Source organism: Canis lupus, chromosome 7, assembly GCF_011100685.1.
Source record: "Canis lupus familiaris isolate Mischka breed German Shepherd chromosome 7, alternate assembly UU_Cfam_GSD_1.0, whole genome shotgun sequence".
Taxonomy (NCBI): Eukaryota; Metazoa; Chordata; class Mammalia; order Carnivora; family Canidae; genus Canis; species Canis lupus.
Genome location: NC_049228.1, coordinates 40,198,640 through 40,216,050, shown reverse-complemented (window position 1 = coordinate 40,216,050; position 17,411 = coordinate 40,198,640). Strand labels below are relative to the sequence as shown.

Sequence of the window (17,411 nt, the reverse complement as noted above, 5' to 3'; positions counted from 1 at the left end):
TGTCTTTCAAAGAGCAGAAATTCTAATTCGATGAAGTTCAGTGTAGCTTTTTTTTTTTTTTTTTTTCGCTTTGCGCTTTTGGTGTCATAAGAAATCTTGCTTAACCCAAAATTTCAAAGATTTTTTTCCCATATTCTTATGGAAATTTTATAATTGTAACTTTTGGGTTTAAGTCCAAGATCTATGAAATAAGGTCATAGCTCTTTTTTCCCTGGATGGATATCCAGTTTGTTCCAGTGAACTAGGTTATCCTTCCCCCATGTAATCATCTTGGCTGCTTTGTCCACCATCAATTAGCTATGTACCTGTGGGTTTACTTTTGGGCAGTCCACACTGTCCCATTGGCTTCCAGGTGTCACGGCACCTGTGCCCCTCGTGACCTCCTCCCTGCAGTACCCTGCCTGCCCCAGCCACCACTCAAGCCGCAAAACAGCCTCCCCAGCTCAAAGAGGCACCCACGCTCATTCATTTGGGCCCTGCCTGATGACAGCAAGTCCACAAGTTGTCCCCAGACAGGGCAAATGGGACTGATCCAACGAGATGTATATCTCAGAGACAGCCCTGTACTGTGTGTTGTGAAGACATCTAAAACATAGAATGTGCGAGGACTGGAAGCAGCTTATCTGGTTCCCTATTGGACACAATGCACAGGTGTCCACTAACTAGCTGACCTCACACAGGAAGTTCCAGGAGACCATGAGAGTGCCATACATCACAAAGTCCTGAGGCAGGACCCAGACATGTCCTGTGGGTCTGAACAAGGGACCAGTATCACCTTGGACTTGGGGCTGACAGGTTTGCTGAACCACATGACTGCCTGGCTGCTCTGGGTGCCACACCTGACCCAGAGCTGAGCCTCACAGCTGCACTCAGAAGCAGCAGACTCGTTGACACTGTTACCTCTGGGGCGTGCATGTGACTCAGAGAGCAGGACGTTGGGGAGATGTGCTGAACCAAACCACGGAACCAGGCTAGCAGGCGGGCCTGCGTACCTGACACTGGCTGGACCTCGGGGTGGGGAGAGATGTTTGCCGATCCTGCCTGCCGCCATCAGGTAAACGACTCCCTCAGGGTCATGCTAGCAGCCTAAGCCACAAATCTAACATCAGTCTGACAATAAGCTTTCTTAGATACCTATTGGGGTGGCTGGGGGGCTCAGTGGGTTAAGCATCTTCCTTCAACTCAGGTCGTGATCTAAGGATCCTAGGATTGAGCCCGGCATCAGGCTCCCTGCTCAGCGGGGAGTTTGTTTCTCCCTCTGCCCCTCTACTCTGCTCATTCTCTCTCTCTCTTTCTCTCTCTTTCTCTTTCTCTCTCTCTCTCTCTCAAATAAATATTTTTTAAAATAAAAATAAATTTTTAAAAAAGATGCAGGGCATAATGAATAGAAGGAATTTTCAACAAGCCTGTGTTCACCTGCCAAAGTCTGCCCAGAAAATAAAACTTCGTTGGTCAGTCTCTAAAAAGTAGCATAGCAGATGGACTCGGTGTCACAGAACTGCAGAGGAAGCCACCTCAGCCACTAACTAGTTGTGTGGCATTGGACCATTAATTTAAATCTCTGGAAGCCTCAGTGTCCTCATCTGTAAATGGCCAGCCAGCCACACCTGGCTCTCAGATTACTGTACTGGTAACAACACCAAGTACCAACCTAATCCAGGGCCCTATGGGGCACCACTCAGAGACCTGGCAGCTGAAAGGCCCCTCGGCCGTGCAGGACCTGGTGGCTGATGCGATGGCCCCAGGGGGCAGCAGACTTATGATAAGTCCCCAGGCTGAGGATCCCAGGGAAATACCTAATACTGTCATAGAAACACTTTCCAAATGGTCCCAGATCCTACAAATGGGCTCAGTTGGATTATAAGGAATGGAATTAGCAATTAAGTTCTAACTTAAAATGTTTGTGAAAACAAACTTCCTTTGGATTAAAAACAAATTTTTGTGTGATTGTGAACTCTGTAAAGGAGTTAGATGTAAATTTTTATTTTTATTTTTGTTTATTTATTTGAGAGAGAGAGTGACAGAGAGAGAGAGAGAATACAAGCAGGGGGAGCAGCAGGTAGAGGGAGAAGCAGATCTCCATCCCCGGGCTCCATCCCAGGACCCTGAGATCATGACATGAGCTGAAGGCAGATACTTCACCGGCTAAACCACCCAGGGGCTCCCGGAATTAGATTTATATTTTAACATTATTGTTTTTGCAAGTCTGAATAAAGTTTTTACCATACATCAAAGTGCTTTCCTGGTGAGCGTCGCTCACAATAATCCCGCGAACAAGATTTGTCCCATATACAACTTACGGAAACCACACACCCCTCTTCTAAATGTCTGATTCTTTTTTACAAAAAAAGTTTTTATTTTATTTTATTTTTTTTATGTGAAACAGCTTTAAAAAACAAAAAGTCCTAAGCCCAACCAAACTGTCACTTGAGAATAAGTTACTGGTCCTCTTCCCAGAAGCTACCAGACATGATCTCTGAAAATGGTTCACCATCCAATGGACCAATAAATTCCCACAAAATCATGCGAATCAGGAGGTTCAAACCTTCGTGTGCACTTTCATGACACTTGTAAGACCGCCAGGCCGTCAGGATATGCATGTCCGAAGCACTGCTGAGTCTCTGATGGATGTCACTGGTGGGCAGCAAAGGCAGCGCCACCATTGGTGCGATGCTGGAGGGGCGAGGAGTGCCTGGCAACTGCTCCCTCCCTCTTCTATAGAACTTCATTTATTTATTTCTGTACCATTCCTTTCACGTTCTGTCCTTGATGTGTTTTTCCAAAAGACATTCTGGCACCAAAGTAACTCAGAGACTTTGGGAACAAATTGAAAGAAGCCAAGGGGCAGGTGAGCAGGGCCAGTGGCCTGAGTCTCCGGGAGCAGGAGGGGGGAGGACATCACAGCAACACCAGGGCAGCCCAGTGAATTTGTTACCACGTCATTATGAGGCTCTGAGGAAGGACAGCGCACTCTGGAAGTCCCACCTCAGTGACTCCAGGACTCTCACCCTTACATGATGTCATCTCCTCTGAGTGTGGGTGGGATGATCCACGTGATGGTTTTACCTTTTCTGGCACAGGGGAGCTCCTCCACGTAGGCCAGGATGAAGCACCGAGTCTTCTGCGGGAAGAAGGCAGAGACTTGAACTGGGGCGGTTTCACCCGAGGGGGTCCTCCTGCTTCGGAGATGGGGGGCCATATGCAAGGGCCTGAGAGCAGCCTCCAGGAGCTGAGCGCCACCCAAAAAAAGACAAGGGGCCTCCTTTCCATGACAGCAAGGAGATGAAGTTGGTGGGGAACCCAGATGAGTTGCAGAGCAGGGTGACCCCAGACCCTCTGGGGAAAGTCCCCCAGTGGCCCCCTTGGTCTCCCACCTGCTCAGCCACATCACCTGCAGTGCTGTAGGGCCACACCGTTGAGTATACACAGAGATGCAAAGCTGACACGGGTGACAGGTGTCCCTGAGGGACAGGTAGGGCTCCAGATGCTGAGAAGAAGGCAGGCGAGAGCAAGACCACATGTGGGGGTAGGAAGGTCTGGGTGCCCGGGGGTGCTAGTGGTGCTGGCCTGGGGCCAGGCTCCCTGCAAGGAGTCTGAGGTCAACTGGAGAGATCTGGGGAGCCATCCCGAGCAGCTAATCTCTTCTCAGTGACATCATGAAGCCTTGCGAGCCAGGAGTTCCTTTGAAGGCTACTCCGACAGTACACGCAGGGCAGGTTGGAGGCAGACACAGAGGCAGGAAGAATATCAGGAACTTGTCACCACTGTCCAGGGGACAGGCAGGGGTCTTTCAGGGCCCACTAGGCCCCCGGCAAGTGCAGGTCCCTTCAGTGACAGGGGACAGAAGCACTGAAGAAATATCTGTCTTCTAGAGGCATCTAGATGCTTCCTGAAAGGGGCCGGGCGGGGGGAGTAATGCCGGTACTGCTCAAAGCAGTGTGGACTCTTGGTAATGCTCTTCCTCCTTCCCCATCTCTCTGCTTCTTCCCTGCACCCAGGTCTTCAGATCAAGCTCTGCTGTGGGGAAAACCCACATGCATTCGTTCAGGCAAGAGCATCCAACCCAGCTGGCGCTGCGGACGAGAAGGGGGCACAGAAACGGTGGGCCACAGGCAGCACCTTTGGGAGCGCACCAGGTTTAAACCCAAGGGTCACGGGGGATCCCTGGGTGGCGCAGCGGTTTAGCGCCTGCCTTTGGCCCAGGGCGCGATCCTGGAGACCCGGGATCGAATCCCACGTCGGGCTCCTGGTGCATGGAGCCTGTTTCTCCCTCTGCCTGTGTCTCTGCCTCTCTCGCTCTCTCTGTGTGACTATCATAAATAAATAAAAATTAAAAAAATAAATAAATAAAAATAAATAAATAAATAAACCCAAGGGTCACGGCAGGAAAAGGCAAGCGGGGGGTGGAAACGTATGATGTGTGGCCTTGAACCAACATTTACACCAATATCAAGAATATACATCATCAGTAATCTCGTATTCTCGTATTCTACGTCCCCTACCCCACTGTCCTTTGTCATAAAACACTAAGTCAAAAATGCCCATTGTTATTGGTGGCAGTGGCAGGGAGGTGGGGGGCAGACAAAAGTCCCAGAGGCTACCAGCAGCTCTGGGCACATGGGCCCTACTGGTTTTTTGCCTGTGGTGGTCACATCGCCTCCCGGGCCGTGGCCCCATGCGATTCTGCCTGACCCATGTTCCCGTCACCTGACAGCTCACAACCTTCTAGAACCCACGTACAGCTTACCTCCCTGGACGGAAAGATGCAAGATGTAGTCTCACCTTCATCTGCAAGCAAACCAGAGCAAACAGTGTGTCTCTTCTGAGCTTCCAGCAGGACTGTAGCTTTCTAACTTAATCCCAATTATGTGGAAAGAGAAAGGACATCTAAGACCCCAAATGCCAACAGAACCAAAGATGAAGCCCTGAGGCTCAGCTAATGTGCTTCTCATTGCTGCCTCAGAAAACAAGGTGGTGTTCTAGGTCAAATGCTGAGGGCTCTCTCATTTTTTGAGGGCTTACAATTAATTGAGCACTTTCACCACCTTATTTCATGATGTTCTCATGTCAACTCCATGTCCTAGTTATCAGATCTCCATCCTCGAGAAGGGACAGCCATCTGAGGTGGGTGAGTGATGATCTGTGGCTGAAATCTGGCCTCCCCGCTTCCAGATCCTGCTCTTTCTACTGGTCATGTGGACGTACCCGCAGGCTCGGTAGGTAAAGCGTCACATGCCACAATGGAGAGGACAGGCCAGCGCTATTTCCCCTGTGTAGATGACCCCTAACACTTTTGTGACCTCCATGGGGTTTTCCATATTTACCTTCCAGAGAACAGAGGCAAACAGTTTGCTAAATTCCTGTGGATCAATACTATTAAGTCAACCCTAAAATGAGTGTGCACAGTATGATGCTTCCTGAGATGACTCGCCCACATATGGGCCGGCCAACAACCCTGAAGACATCTGTTTTCCCTGAGCCATGCCCCGTTCCATCCTCTGGGTTAATCCCCCTGTAAGTCCTCCCGCCCAGTGCCCCCTGTGGGCTCACTACCTGCTGCCTGAGAGGGGGTCCCCACTATGTGACTTCCTATGTTTTCTTGGTGAAGACGTCCACACATACACACAAGCCTGCAACATGGCTGAGTGCCAGAGGTCATTCAAGGTTAGGGGTTCGTCAGAAGCTAAAGATTCACAGTGAAAGCGGTGCTCCAGAGAAGCGTCCTGGCCCACTCTTCCTAGCAAAGCTACCTACTCCTGCCACAGATGAAGGAATAGCACATAATTGGAGGGGAATACAAGGTGTGCTGTAGGAGTTTGCATAGACTCGATAATATTCTGTCTGTCTGGCCTTTATCCCCTCTTCCTGGAGCTGCAGAGAGGGCGCGGCCAAGGCTGCTGGGAAGGGGGGGTCATGTTGATTTCCCTACACAAATAACACATTTGTCAACGTGGGAAAAACTCAGAGAAGCTGACATCCTTCCCAAACTACTGATTTAATAAACACAATGGGCTGAAACAGTAATCTACTCCTCAAACTCTGGGAGGTTGGACCCGCATCACCCGCCAGCCAACAGACCTTGACTGTAGTTTCCATCGGCAATACTAAAGCCACCCAAAGACCAAGTGTCAGAGAATAGGTGAGTTCAGAGGAAAACATGGGTCCAGGGGGACAAAAGGAGCCAATGGCATATATCTCTGTCCAGGATCCTGCACGTCCCTGAAAAGTATCTTCTGCTGAGAAGGGGCTGTTGTCCATCAGGCTTCCAGAACATGGGGGAAGCACTCCTCACTGCCATGTTTCCTTGCCTGTGTCCTATGTTTCAGAAACAGTCTTCTGATTCCCAGTGCAGTCACCGAGAGCCCCGCTACCACTGGGGACGGCAGCTCTCCTGCAGGCACAAATCAGAGACCCAGGCATTCTGGTTGCTGGAAAGGAAACCCCTTCCTGCAAATCATTCTGCTGGAATTCTACTGAACAGGAGTCTGTCCCTCAGTGGACAAAGAAAATCCAGGTGCTGGCCCTAAAAATCCCAGGACTGAGCTACGGTAAGCCCTGAGCTCAGGGACACCTTGGAGGTGCCAGGGCCGTGTGAGACCACTGAATTCCGATGAGTGAGAACCCCCATGCTCCCCTAAAAAACACCCTTTACACATCAGAATTCCTAGAAGTCACGCCTGCATCATGAGGAATCCTTTGAGAAAGTCTTGCTGGGAAACAATTTTTAAGTATTTGGTTGCCCACAAAAATATCTGATGGTTTCCCTTCCCCCCACCATGGACTAAGTACCTACCATGTATTTATGTGTATGTACACGCACAGATCACGTATGTGTATGTGTGTATGTGCTCATTCTTCCTGACTTGTTCCTTTTACCACCATGTTTACATGTCTCTGCACCAGGGGCCAAAATCAGGTGCTCAAAGCATCACCCATGGTCTCAGCCACAACTCCCACCTGTAGGCACAGTGCCATGGGGCAGACCACACCATGGATGACTCAAGGCAGGCCTGGTCACCCAGCTGTCCCCTGCTCTCAGCCCTCAGGCCGCGGAAGTCCAGCTGCCCACAGCAGGCCCCCATCCCACCTCCTAGAGTGACAGTCCTCCTGGCTCTGCTGTGGCTTCCCGCCCGCGGACATGTCCTGCTGCTCCCGGTTCTGTCAGGGCGCGGCTCCCAGCCTTCTCCTGCATCCAGGAAAGTGCTCACCCAGCAGGTCCTCTTTCTCACTTGGGCCCTGGGGTGGGTCCGCAGATGGTGAGGAGCCGGGAAGCAGGACAATGTCCCTCCCAGGAGGAGGCTGGCAGAGAGCCGCAGCTAATGAGCACTTCTGGCTGCAAGGACTTTCCAAAACAGCTGAAGGCGTGGGCAGGGACAGTCTCCCTGGCACATGTCAGATTTGCCTTTAAAGGAATCCAACTGCCTTCAGGAAGAAACGTCCAAAGTACTTAGCCTGGTGATCAAGGTTCTGCAGTTTCACCCTAGAACACCATCCACGTGGCTCGCCTCTTGATTCCCTCCATGTCATTGCACCCTGGGCGGGTCCCAGGCAACGCACCCCTCAGACCCTGGCTCACACGTCCCCTCCCTCGAGCAGTCGGGCAGCATTTTTCCCTCAAACCCAGTCCCTTGGAGACGCTGACAGCCCCAAAGGGCAGCAAAGAAGAGCAGACACAAAAGCCCCAACAGCTCTCTAGTCCAACAGGTGGTCACATCCAGGACCGGTGGGACCTCATCACCTTTCAAGACACACACACCCCCTGCCCCGCCACCCCACCCCCCACCCCCCACTGGATCCTACCAGTGAGCATCCACTTGCCTGCCCTCTCTGAACATTTTGATGCTCACAGAAGACTTCCCATTTTCAGTTCAGGCTGAAAGACCCTTCCCGCTCCCTCTGGCACCAGGAACGTGCCAGGAGCCCCTGCCCATCAATCCCACATGTCCGAGCTCCCCCATCCTTCCCGGGCCAGCGCAGGCACCATTTCCTCCACAAATCCTTTCCAAGCCCTTGGAGCAACGAGAAGCCCCCCACGTGGACCCACACACCTGACCCACCCACCACCACCCCAGACACTCGTCACTGGAGACTTACAGTCTTCTCTGCACTTGGCTTAACACCTCCCCACATACGAAGATTCATCTTTGATAAAAGTTTTATTTTTAATTCATCTTTAGTTCCCTCTCAGCCTGGAAGCATGGTACATTGGCCACAATACATTCTAAGTATTTTGTTGAGTAGATGAACGACCTCTCTCCGGAGCCGATATTTGAGTCTATGTGTAGTTCTGGCTGGTCAGAGGAAGGCATCTCTGCCACTCAGGGGAGAAGTCCCTGGACAGTCACTTAGTTACTTAGCTCCAATATTAGGCATGAAAAAACAAATCTATTTTTGTGAGGTGAGCACATGAGAATGCTGCTTTGTAGTCTTTCTTGTAATTACACAAATCAGAATGGTTATCTAGAACCTTGTTTTTAACAGATACCAGTTGTCAGTATCAGTAAAACACTCTAAGGACCAGGTGAAATGTCATTCACATAAATAAAATATATTTTAGGGCCACCTGCCTGGCTCAGTTGGTTGAGCATCTGACTCTTGGTTTCAGTTCAGGTCACAATCCTGGGGTCCCTGGGGTTGAGCCCCACATTGACCTCCCTGCTCAGCAGGGAGTCTGCTTCTCCCTCTGCCTCTGCCCCTCCCCCATCATGCTCACTCTTTCTCTCTAAAATAAATAATAAATAAATAAATCTTTAAAAAAAATAAAGTAAATTTTATGCACACTAAATGTAGAGCCCTGTATGATAAAAATGCTTGGCCCGGGGGTGCCTGGCTGGCTCAGCAGGTGGAGCGTGTGACTCCTGATCTCAGGGCTATGGGTTCAAGCCCCAGGTTGGGGGCAGAGATTGCTTAAAAATAAAATTTAAAAACCTTAACAAAAAATGCTTGGTCTAGGGGATCCCTGGGTGGCTCAGCGGTTTAACGCCACCTTCAGCCCAGGGTGTGATCCTGGAGACCCAGGATCAAGTCCCACGTTGGGCTCCCTGCATGGAGCCTGCTTCTCCCTCTGCCTGTCTCTCTCTCTCTCTCTCTCTCTCTCTCTGTCTCTCTGTCTCTCATGAATAAATAAATAAAATCTTTAATAAATAAATAAATAAATACTTGGTCTGACTTATAAGCCAGTGGCCATGGACCCAGCTCCATGGCTACCACACTCATCAGAAAAACACTAAAAGTTAAGTTGAAAATAAGGTTTGTGTGCAAATGGCAGGGAGCTGAGACCCACAGGCCACCTCCAAGGCCCTGCCCAGCCTGGAGTTGAGAGGCAGTGCTGAGCTCCTTTTCATGACCATGACTGTTCCAGGATGGAAGAAGAAGATTGGTGTTCTTTCTCTCCACAGCTGGGCCTCCCCTCTGCTTGCTGTGGTGGCTTCTCATCACAAATATCCTTCTAGTTGAAAATCATTCATGACTTTTTGTTTATGAACAGGTTGATTGGGATTGCTATATAGACCTTTACTGACTCTGTAAACACAAAATGCAAATCCCTGTGGCCTGGGGGTGTGTAGATGAGATCTAATATTAAACCAGGACTGGGAGGCCTGTGTGACTCAGTGGTTAAGCATCTGCCTTTGGCTCAGGGCGTGATCCGAGTCCCACGTCGGGCTCCCTGCATGGAGCCTGCTTCTCCCTCTGCCTATGTCTCTGCCTCTTTCTATCTCTCTGTGTTTCTCATGAATAAATAAATAAATAAAATCTTTTTTAAAAAAAGACATAAATAAGCCAAGCCAGAATTCCATTACAGCTGCCAGGAATGAATCCGGGAGCCTCCTCCAGGGACTATAACCCAACTTCACGGAAAGTAAAAAAGGCCCCGAGGTCTAAACCACAGTGACAAAATGGTTTTGACCTAGAACATACAAGGAAAAAAGTTTCCTGCAGAACCTGTTGTTTGGAGTAGCATAGTTGTAAGTGTGCCTGTCAGTAAGAATTAGGTGGAAAAATCACAGCTGTGCATACAACCCCCTCAGTTTGCCATGTTTCCAAAGAGGTTGTGCCTGCAGGTGTGAATTTTGTCTTCTAATTCATACAGATAGATGCACTGAATGCATCTATTCGTAACAAGGAATCAGGAAGGACCCAAATATCCAGCAACAGTGTAACAGGAAAGAAGAGCAGAAGAGCATACCCAACCTCGGCGAGGGCCACGTGTGGTGTTGGACCAAAGCCTCCAGACACAGCACAGAGACCACTGCATTTAGAGGATATTTGCAGCAGGCAACCGGGAGCATGCTGACCATGGGGCAGGAGTCGGGGAGGGAGCACCTTCGTGAGGACAGGGAGGACAGAGAGGGTGGGAGGGAGTCTCCAAGGACAGGTAATGCACTCTCTCTGATGGCGGCCGCATCAGGGGGACACTCACGATCTGCACAGTTTGTAGCGTGTTATACCTGAACAAAAATCCTACCAATACATACACTCCCCTAGGTAATCACTGACCTGCCTGCCATATGGCTGTCACAGCAATTCCATTTTTTAAAATATCCACAAAAATTAAAACGTCAGAGATGAGGGTTTGAATACTAAATCTTCCTTTCTGACAATAATCACATAGCAGAACAAATTGTTTATGAGCCCATATCTGGTTCACGACAAGAGACAACACCACCTGTGTGTAAGCAAGTCCTTGGTGAGAGCAAAGATTTGGAGAGTCTGAAACCAGCTTCATGTCATTATTCCCTTATGACGCCATTCAGGTCACCTGCAGTGGCCTGGTCACCTGGAGTCTGGGCTCCAATGGAACCCTGCACCTGCAGCTCTTCAGAGTAGCAGTGGCCACTCGGCCACAGGAGCGTCATGCCCTCGCGTCCCAAGCACTGGCCTCACCCTCTGATCTTTTCCACATTCACCTGCTCTGTTGCTGTCACCAGCCAGGTTCTGCCAAGACAGTAGGTCCGCCTTGTTGGTATTTCCTCTGTAGCTGTTAGAAACTGTTCTAATACACTGTGTGTTAGCCAATTGCATTCTGTATTTCTTGCATCATTTGGACATAAAAAAATTAAAGGCACTTAAAGAAACATGGAGAAAGTTCTACATAGTCTTAGTGGGAGAAGCTACCCTACATATGACATAAAGTCCGGATGGCATTTTTATTAAAAAGATTTATGAATGAAATTATTTTTAAAAAATTGATTCCGTACAACACAGAAAAGGAATTTATTCAAATAAATTACACAGCAATTAGTAGGACATAGTCAAATGACAAGAAGAACTAGAAAAAAGTATTGAAGCTCACCCAGTAGGTTGATTTTTCAGAAGTTGCACTGGTGATATTGTGACAAAACGATTTTGTGTGGTAGGGTGGCAGCGTGAGTAGGCTCCCCAGTGTTTCAAGGAATGGGGTTCTCTGCTGGAAGAGGGAGGGACTGTTAGGAAGGTGAGGAAACACTTGTGGTGTCAGATTTCGATCATAACACACACTCCTGACACACATAAGATACACAGATACGTATTTTAACCACATATTTAATTTTACATCTTTAAAAATTCTGCAGGAAAATATAACAAAGACAAAAGGCAAGCGGAAAATCGAAGAAATTACTTCTTATAATGCCCATGACGAAGAGCTAGTTTCTTTATTATATAAAGAATCCTATACATCAATTGTTTAAACCCAATAAAACATGTAGGACAAGATAATTCTCAGAAAAGAAAATACAAACAGCTTTGCAATTTATCACAAGGGGCATCTGATTGGCTTTGTTGGTGGAACATGGGACTCTTGATCTCAGAGTCACGAGTTCAAACCCCACGTTGGGCATAAAAGCTTACTTTAAAAAAACAAAAACAGAAAAAAAAAAGTTTGACCTCACTCATAATGTTAAACATGCAAATTAAAAACTGTGGGGAAGATCACAAAAATAGCTACCAAATTTCAAATTCAGATACTCTGACCCAGTAATTCCTCTTCTAAATATGTATGTGTTCCACACACACCTATGGTGGATGAGAAACCAGGATTCCACTGCACTGCTACTAGTAGCAACAGGTGTTTGGAAATAACCAGAATGCCTCCCCAAGGCAGCCCAACGGTGGCAGATCCATGCATGAAATGCTGTGAACCTGTTAGCACAAGGAGACAGCTCCTACGTTGCAATGTGCAAACAGTCAAGGCACCAACATGGTGTGGCTGTAGCTAACCTCAGTGCTTTAAAACAAGAATGAATATGTAAATATAAAAATATATACACATTGTTTATACAACAAACAGATCTGGGGAATAATAAAAAAAAACACCTGGTTGTTTCTGGGAAAGGAGATTGAGAGGTTTGTTGGAGGTGGACACTTTTTACTTGTACTCTGTTGAGCTTTTCAGATTTTACTAACCTCCTTAAAAGCAATGATTTAATTTCAAAATAGCTTCTTCACAAGAAAAATGCAACTTAAAAATTTTTTAATTAATGTATTTATTTGAGAGAGAGAGAGATTGAGCATGAGTGGGAGGAGCAGAGGGAGAGGAAAAGCAGGCTCCCCGCTCAGCAGGGAGCTGGACTCAGGATTCCATCTCATGACCCTGAGATCACCACCTGAGTGGAAACCAAGAGTCGGACACCTAACCAGCTGTGCCTTCCAGGCACCCCACAACTTAAAATGTTTACGTAAAGATTAAAAATTAGGAATATAAGTGAGAAAAACATAACTCATCCAACAAAATATTAAAAATGAATAAAGTTGGTGGTGATTTTCCCCTTGATGAGCAGTCATAGCTGCTGGATGGTTTTCAGACCTATAAACACAGGTGAGTCCCATTGCAGGTGATGACTGAGCCCATCACTGATGGAAGATATTTAGGCTCGGACATCAGAAAACAGTACACCATCAGAGGTGAAAATGGATATAACTGGGGTTGATGACATGATTCTACTCGTTCAGATGGCATCTGAGCACTTTGCCCCAAACAACATCGATGCTCACCTGCGGAAAGACTCAGGTTCCCATCCTATCTGCTGTTTCAAGAGAAGCAGGTTCCCATGTCAGCCCCAAACAGAGAAGAGACAGTGGCACCTGACCAGTGGAGGGCAGGGTACATTTTCAACTTCTCAAGATTCTAGCACCAGCAATTGATTTTCTACTGGGAGTTAGAGCCTTTAGGAAAAGTGGCAAGTGGGGAAAAATGTTACCTGGAAACATATAATGAGAATGTAAAATCATTCTTTGATCTTTCTACTTTGGCGTCAAAACGCCCATATTCATGTCAGTGCTATTTGTAATAATGGAAACATGAGAAATAGGTTGAAACTTTATTTTGCTTTCTAAATATTTGGATGGAGACTATGCTGATTCTAACAGGTGAAATAACACTGAATTAAAAGCAGAAACACACTTGTTACCATTACAGGAAGGCTATGTGGAGACATTATCACAAGTAATCTGAATTTGGTGGATCAAAAGCAGGTGTTGAGAGGTGTGCGTTAGTGTTTGGGTGAATGGTTGCTCCCAGGTTCAGAATCCACCCATCAGCCTGGCAGGCTCCACAACAGAGCGAGGAGGGGTGGATGGGCCACAGTAGCAGGTCAGCACTGCCGAGGTAGGATTACTGATGTCCCATCCCCGGCATAGGGAGGCCAGCTGGCCTGGTCCCTGACTAGTTTGTGCCAGGCTCCCGCCTGGGGTTAAAGCCACCTGCTGGTCCCGAGGAGGAAGTACAGTCTCAGTCCCAGAGATCAGGTGGACCAGGCACACCAGGACTTATGATGACCACCACTTGTCATCAACCGGCTTTGAGGGCACACAGAAGCATCTTCACTGGCTCCTGGTCCATCGTCACTATTTCCTGCCAATCCTATGACTTCCTCTCTGTCTTTGCCAAGGTTCCAGGTGTTACCTTCTCTCAGTCCCGATCAACAGAAGATCCTCTTGACCATCTTTGGTCATGGTGAGAATGCCTCACCATGGCATCTTTCCTCTGGTGATGCCTCACTAGTGCATCACCAGTGCCCCAAGGCTGGAGGACCATCTCTGTGCCCCAGCCCACCCCTAATTTCTCTCTGGGGATGCAGCAATGTGCCTTATCATTAAACAATAAAAAAAAAAAAATAAAGGAGTGCTTGATTCACCAAGATAAACACACATTATGTCTCGGGGTATTTTTTTAATGTCCTGTTCATCCCATCATTCAGCCAACTCTCAGTTGTCTGTTGGTGAGTTTGGCTGATGCGAATCATTTACTTTCAGGTCCATTTTTGCTACTGCTGTTATTGGTGCTTCGTATAGCGGGACCTGACTGCCTCAAAGAAGAGCCCCAGGGATGGACCCGCGCATGACCTGCACATCCCAGGGGAGTGAGGACATGTGGCTGCGGACATCTACCTCCTTTGGCTCCCGTGTGACTCCCTCTGCTGGCCTCTGCTTCCTGACCACCCACTGAGCACTCCTCTTCTATCTGCCATGGATATAAATGGGTCAGAGAAAGAGCCTAATAAACACCCATCCAGACTTATATAAAAGCCAGAAGAATGGAACAGAAGGGCAGGGACCAGTCGCACGAGATGGGAAGTCGTTAGGTCCATCTATGGCTCTGACATGTCCTAAAACCAGATGGCCCCTCAGCCACCCCCTTGGCCTTAATCCCTGTGCACTCAAAGCAGGCCCTCATCTGGTCATTGGCCCACCTTCCCCTGGCCTGGATCTGTGTGGGCCCAGTCAAGAAATGTTCTAAATCCCTTTCCCTAAATCCATCTTGTGACACCACTACAACTGCCTGATTTTTCCAAACTCATTAAAAATTAGAAGACGTGTGCATGTGCAAAACTTGAGAACAGAAACACAAAAAAACTTTGGGAAATGTATGGCATTCTTCTATATAAAAGTCTTAACTGAGTTCCAGCACAGTGGTTGGTCTTTCTCCCCACACTTTCTCATTGTGCTTGTCAATGATGAGAACACTGGAAAATGGCCAATGTCAGCAATTGTGGGGCAAGAGGATGGTCTGCGTTTCTCACTAGGATGCATGAGTAAGGTGCACCACAGTTCCTGTGTTCTTGTCCCCAAAAATGCATACTGTGAATCTACTCCTGAGGAAACAAACCAAACCCAAACCAAATGACAGTCTATAAATCTACTGACTTATACTCTCTCTTTTTAAAGATCTTACTTATTTGAGAGAGAGAAAGCACAAACGGGGAGGGACAGAGGCAGAGGGAGAAGCAGACTCCCCACTGAGCAAGGAGCCCGATGCGGGACTCGATCCCAGGACCCCAGGATTATGACCTGAGCCGAAGGCAGATGCTGAATCCACTGAGCTCCTTAGGCACCCCTGACCTATGCTCTTAAAAAAAAAAAAAAAAAAAAAAAAAAAAAGGTCATGAGAGGTCAGCAAAGGCAAGGAAATTGTTCCAGATTCAAGGTCCCTGAAGAGCCATTGCAAGGACAGGGTCCAGGGAAGTGACAGATTTTGAATAAGTGACTATATATGAGATAAGAATACTGTGTCACGATTAAATTTCCTGGATTTTGTAAATGACCTATTATTATAAGAGAACATCTTTGTTCTTAGGAGATCATTGGTACAGTATTTTGAAGTAAGGGAGCACAAATAGTTTAGGGGGGAAATGTGAATATAGAGAGGGAAAGGTAATGAGTAATAAAGCAAATGTGCAAAATGTTGAAAAGTAGGGCCAAGAAATATGCAGGTTCTGTGCACTATTCCTTTTTTTTTTTTTAAGCTTTTATTTTGTTGAGTAATCTCTACACCCAGCGTGGGGCTTGAACACACGATCCTGAGACCAAGAGCCACGCATTCCACTGACTGACCTGGTCGGGCACCTCCTCTGTGCACTATTCCTGTGACTCTTCTGTAGGTTTGAAATTATTCCTAAAAAAAGAAAGAAGGGAAAAAATTCAAAAATAGAACATTCAAGAATCAGGTCCTCCGCTTCTGTGTTTTGATGGGTTTTTCACTTGAGTGAGAATGGAGGCAGTCCGCCTGCAGGTCTGACATGAGTTGCAGTTTTACATTGAGTGGTCATCCTCACAATCAGGATTCGATTATTTGTCCACGTGGACCTGGCAAGGCATCGATGTGCCTCCGGGTCTCGCAGGTGACCCCGAAGCATGGGGCCCGTGGGCCAAGAGAGGCTTGCTGGCCTGCGTTCACAAACAACACAGATGAGAAGAAGGTGCTCATGTGTGAAGCATTGAGCTAAGCTTTTTACTTTGTTTTTAAGATTTTATTTATTTATTCATGAGACACAGAAAGGAGAGGCAGAGACACAAGCAGAGGGAGAAGCAGGCTCCCCATGGGGAGCCTGATGTGGGACTCAATCCCAGGACCTTGGGATCACCACCTTAGCCAAAGACAGATGCTCAACCACTGAGCCACCCAGGCATCCCTTGAATTAAGCTTTTAATAACATCACAACACGATTCTTGTGACAATCCTATGAGACATGCAGTTATGACTCCTATGTTTTTACAAATAAAGAGACTGAGGTAAGGGGGAAATACTCATGAGGATACAAAACTACTCCATGGAAGGGCCAGGAGCTAACATCAAGGCCGTGTGGGCACCTGATTGGCTCTGTCCGTGGACTGTTGATTGCTGGTATGGTGAGCTCAAGCCCCACATCTGGGTAGAGATTACTAAAAATAAATAAATAAATGAACTTTTATCTATTATTATAAGGATTGATTTATTTGGGGGGGGGGGAGGACTGGAGGGAGAGGGAGAGAGAATCTTCCAAAGCAGGGGGAACACTCTTTTTCACTGTTTTGTCCAACGCCAACTCCAATTCCAGCTGAGCTCCAGAATGGAATGGGCCCTCCCTTCGCACCCACCATACAAAATGCTGCCAGCCAGTTACAGCTTCTGTCTCCCCTGACCTGACTGTCTCTGGAGAATTCTGTGGTAACGACAAGTGTGTTCAGCCCTGTGATTCCGTGCTTGGCCCTCACTGGTGCCATGGCAGGAGCTTGACACTCCACTTCCTTTGGCAGAAAAATGAAGGTGTGGATGGGAGTCCAGGCTGAAAATAGGTTTCCATGTCAGACACATGGATGCTGTGACACTTTCTGAGTAATGCCGTTCAAAACCTGCTCCAGAAACAAAACAAAGAAAAACAAAACAAGGGTGCTTGGGTGGCTCAGTTGGTGAAGCATCTGCCTTGAGCTCAGGTCATAATCCCGGAGTCCTGGGATGGAGCCCCGGGTCAGGCTCTCTACTCAGTGGGGAGTCTGCTTCTCCCTCTCCCTCTGCCTCTGCCCCTGCTCATGCTCGCTCTCACTCTCTCAAAGATAAATAAATAAAATCTTTAAAAATAAAATATAAAAAACAAAACAAACAACAAAACAAGAACAACAAAATCCACTCTAGGTGCAGAAGCTGTAAGCAAAGTGCAGGGAATGGTTATGGGGTG

At 47.7% G+C, this 17,411-nt stretch overlaps 1 long non-coding RNA gene across 1 annotated transcript; it reads right to left on the bottom strand.

Annotated features, from left to right (window-relative positions):
• Window positions 1-2,335: 2,335 nt before the first annotated feature.
• On the bottom strand, window positions 2,336-7,338 carry LOC119872560. Its single transcript, XR_005362326.1, has 2 exons — window positions 7,088-7,338; window positions 2,336-3,121 (listed from the first exon to the last, which is right to left on the bottom strand). It is a non-coding gene; the product is annotated as an uncharacterized LOC119872560 (long non-coding RNA).
• Between the last annotated feature and the right edge of the window lie 10,073 nt (window positions 7,339-17,411).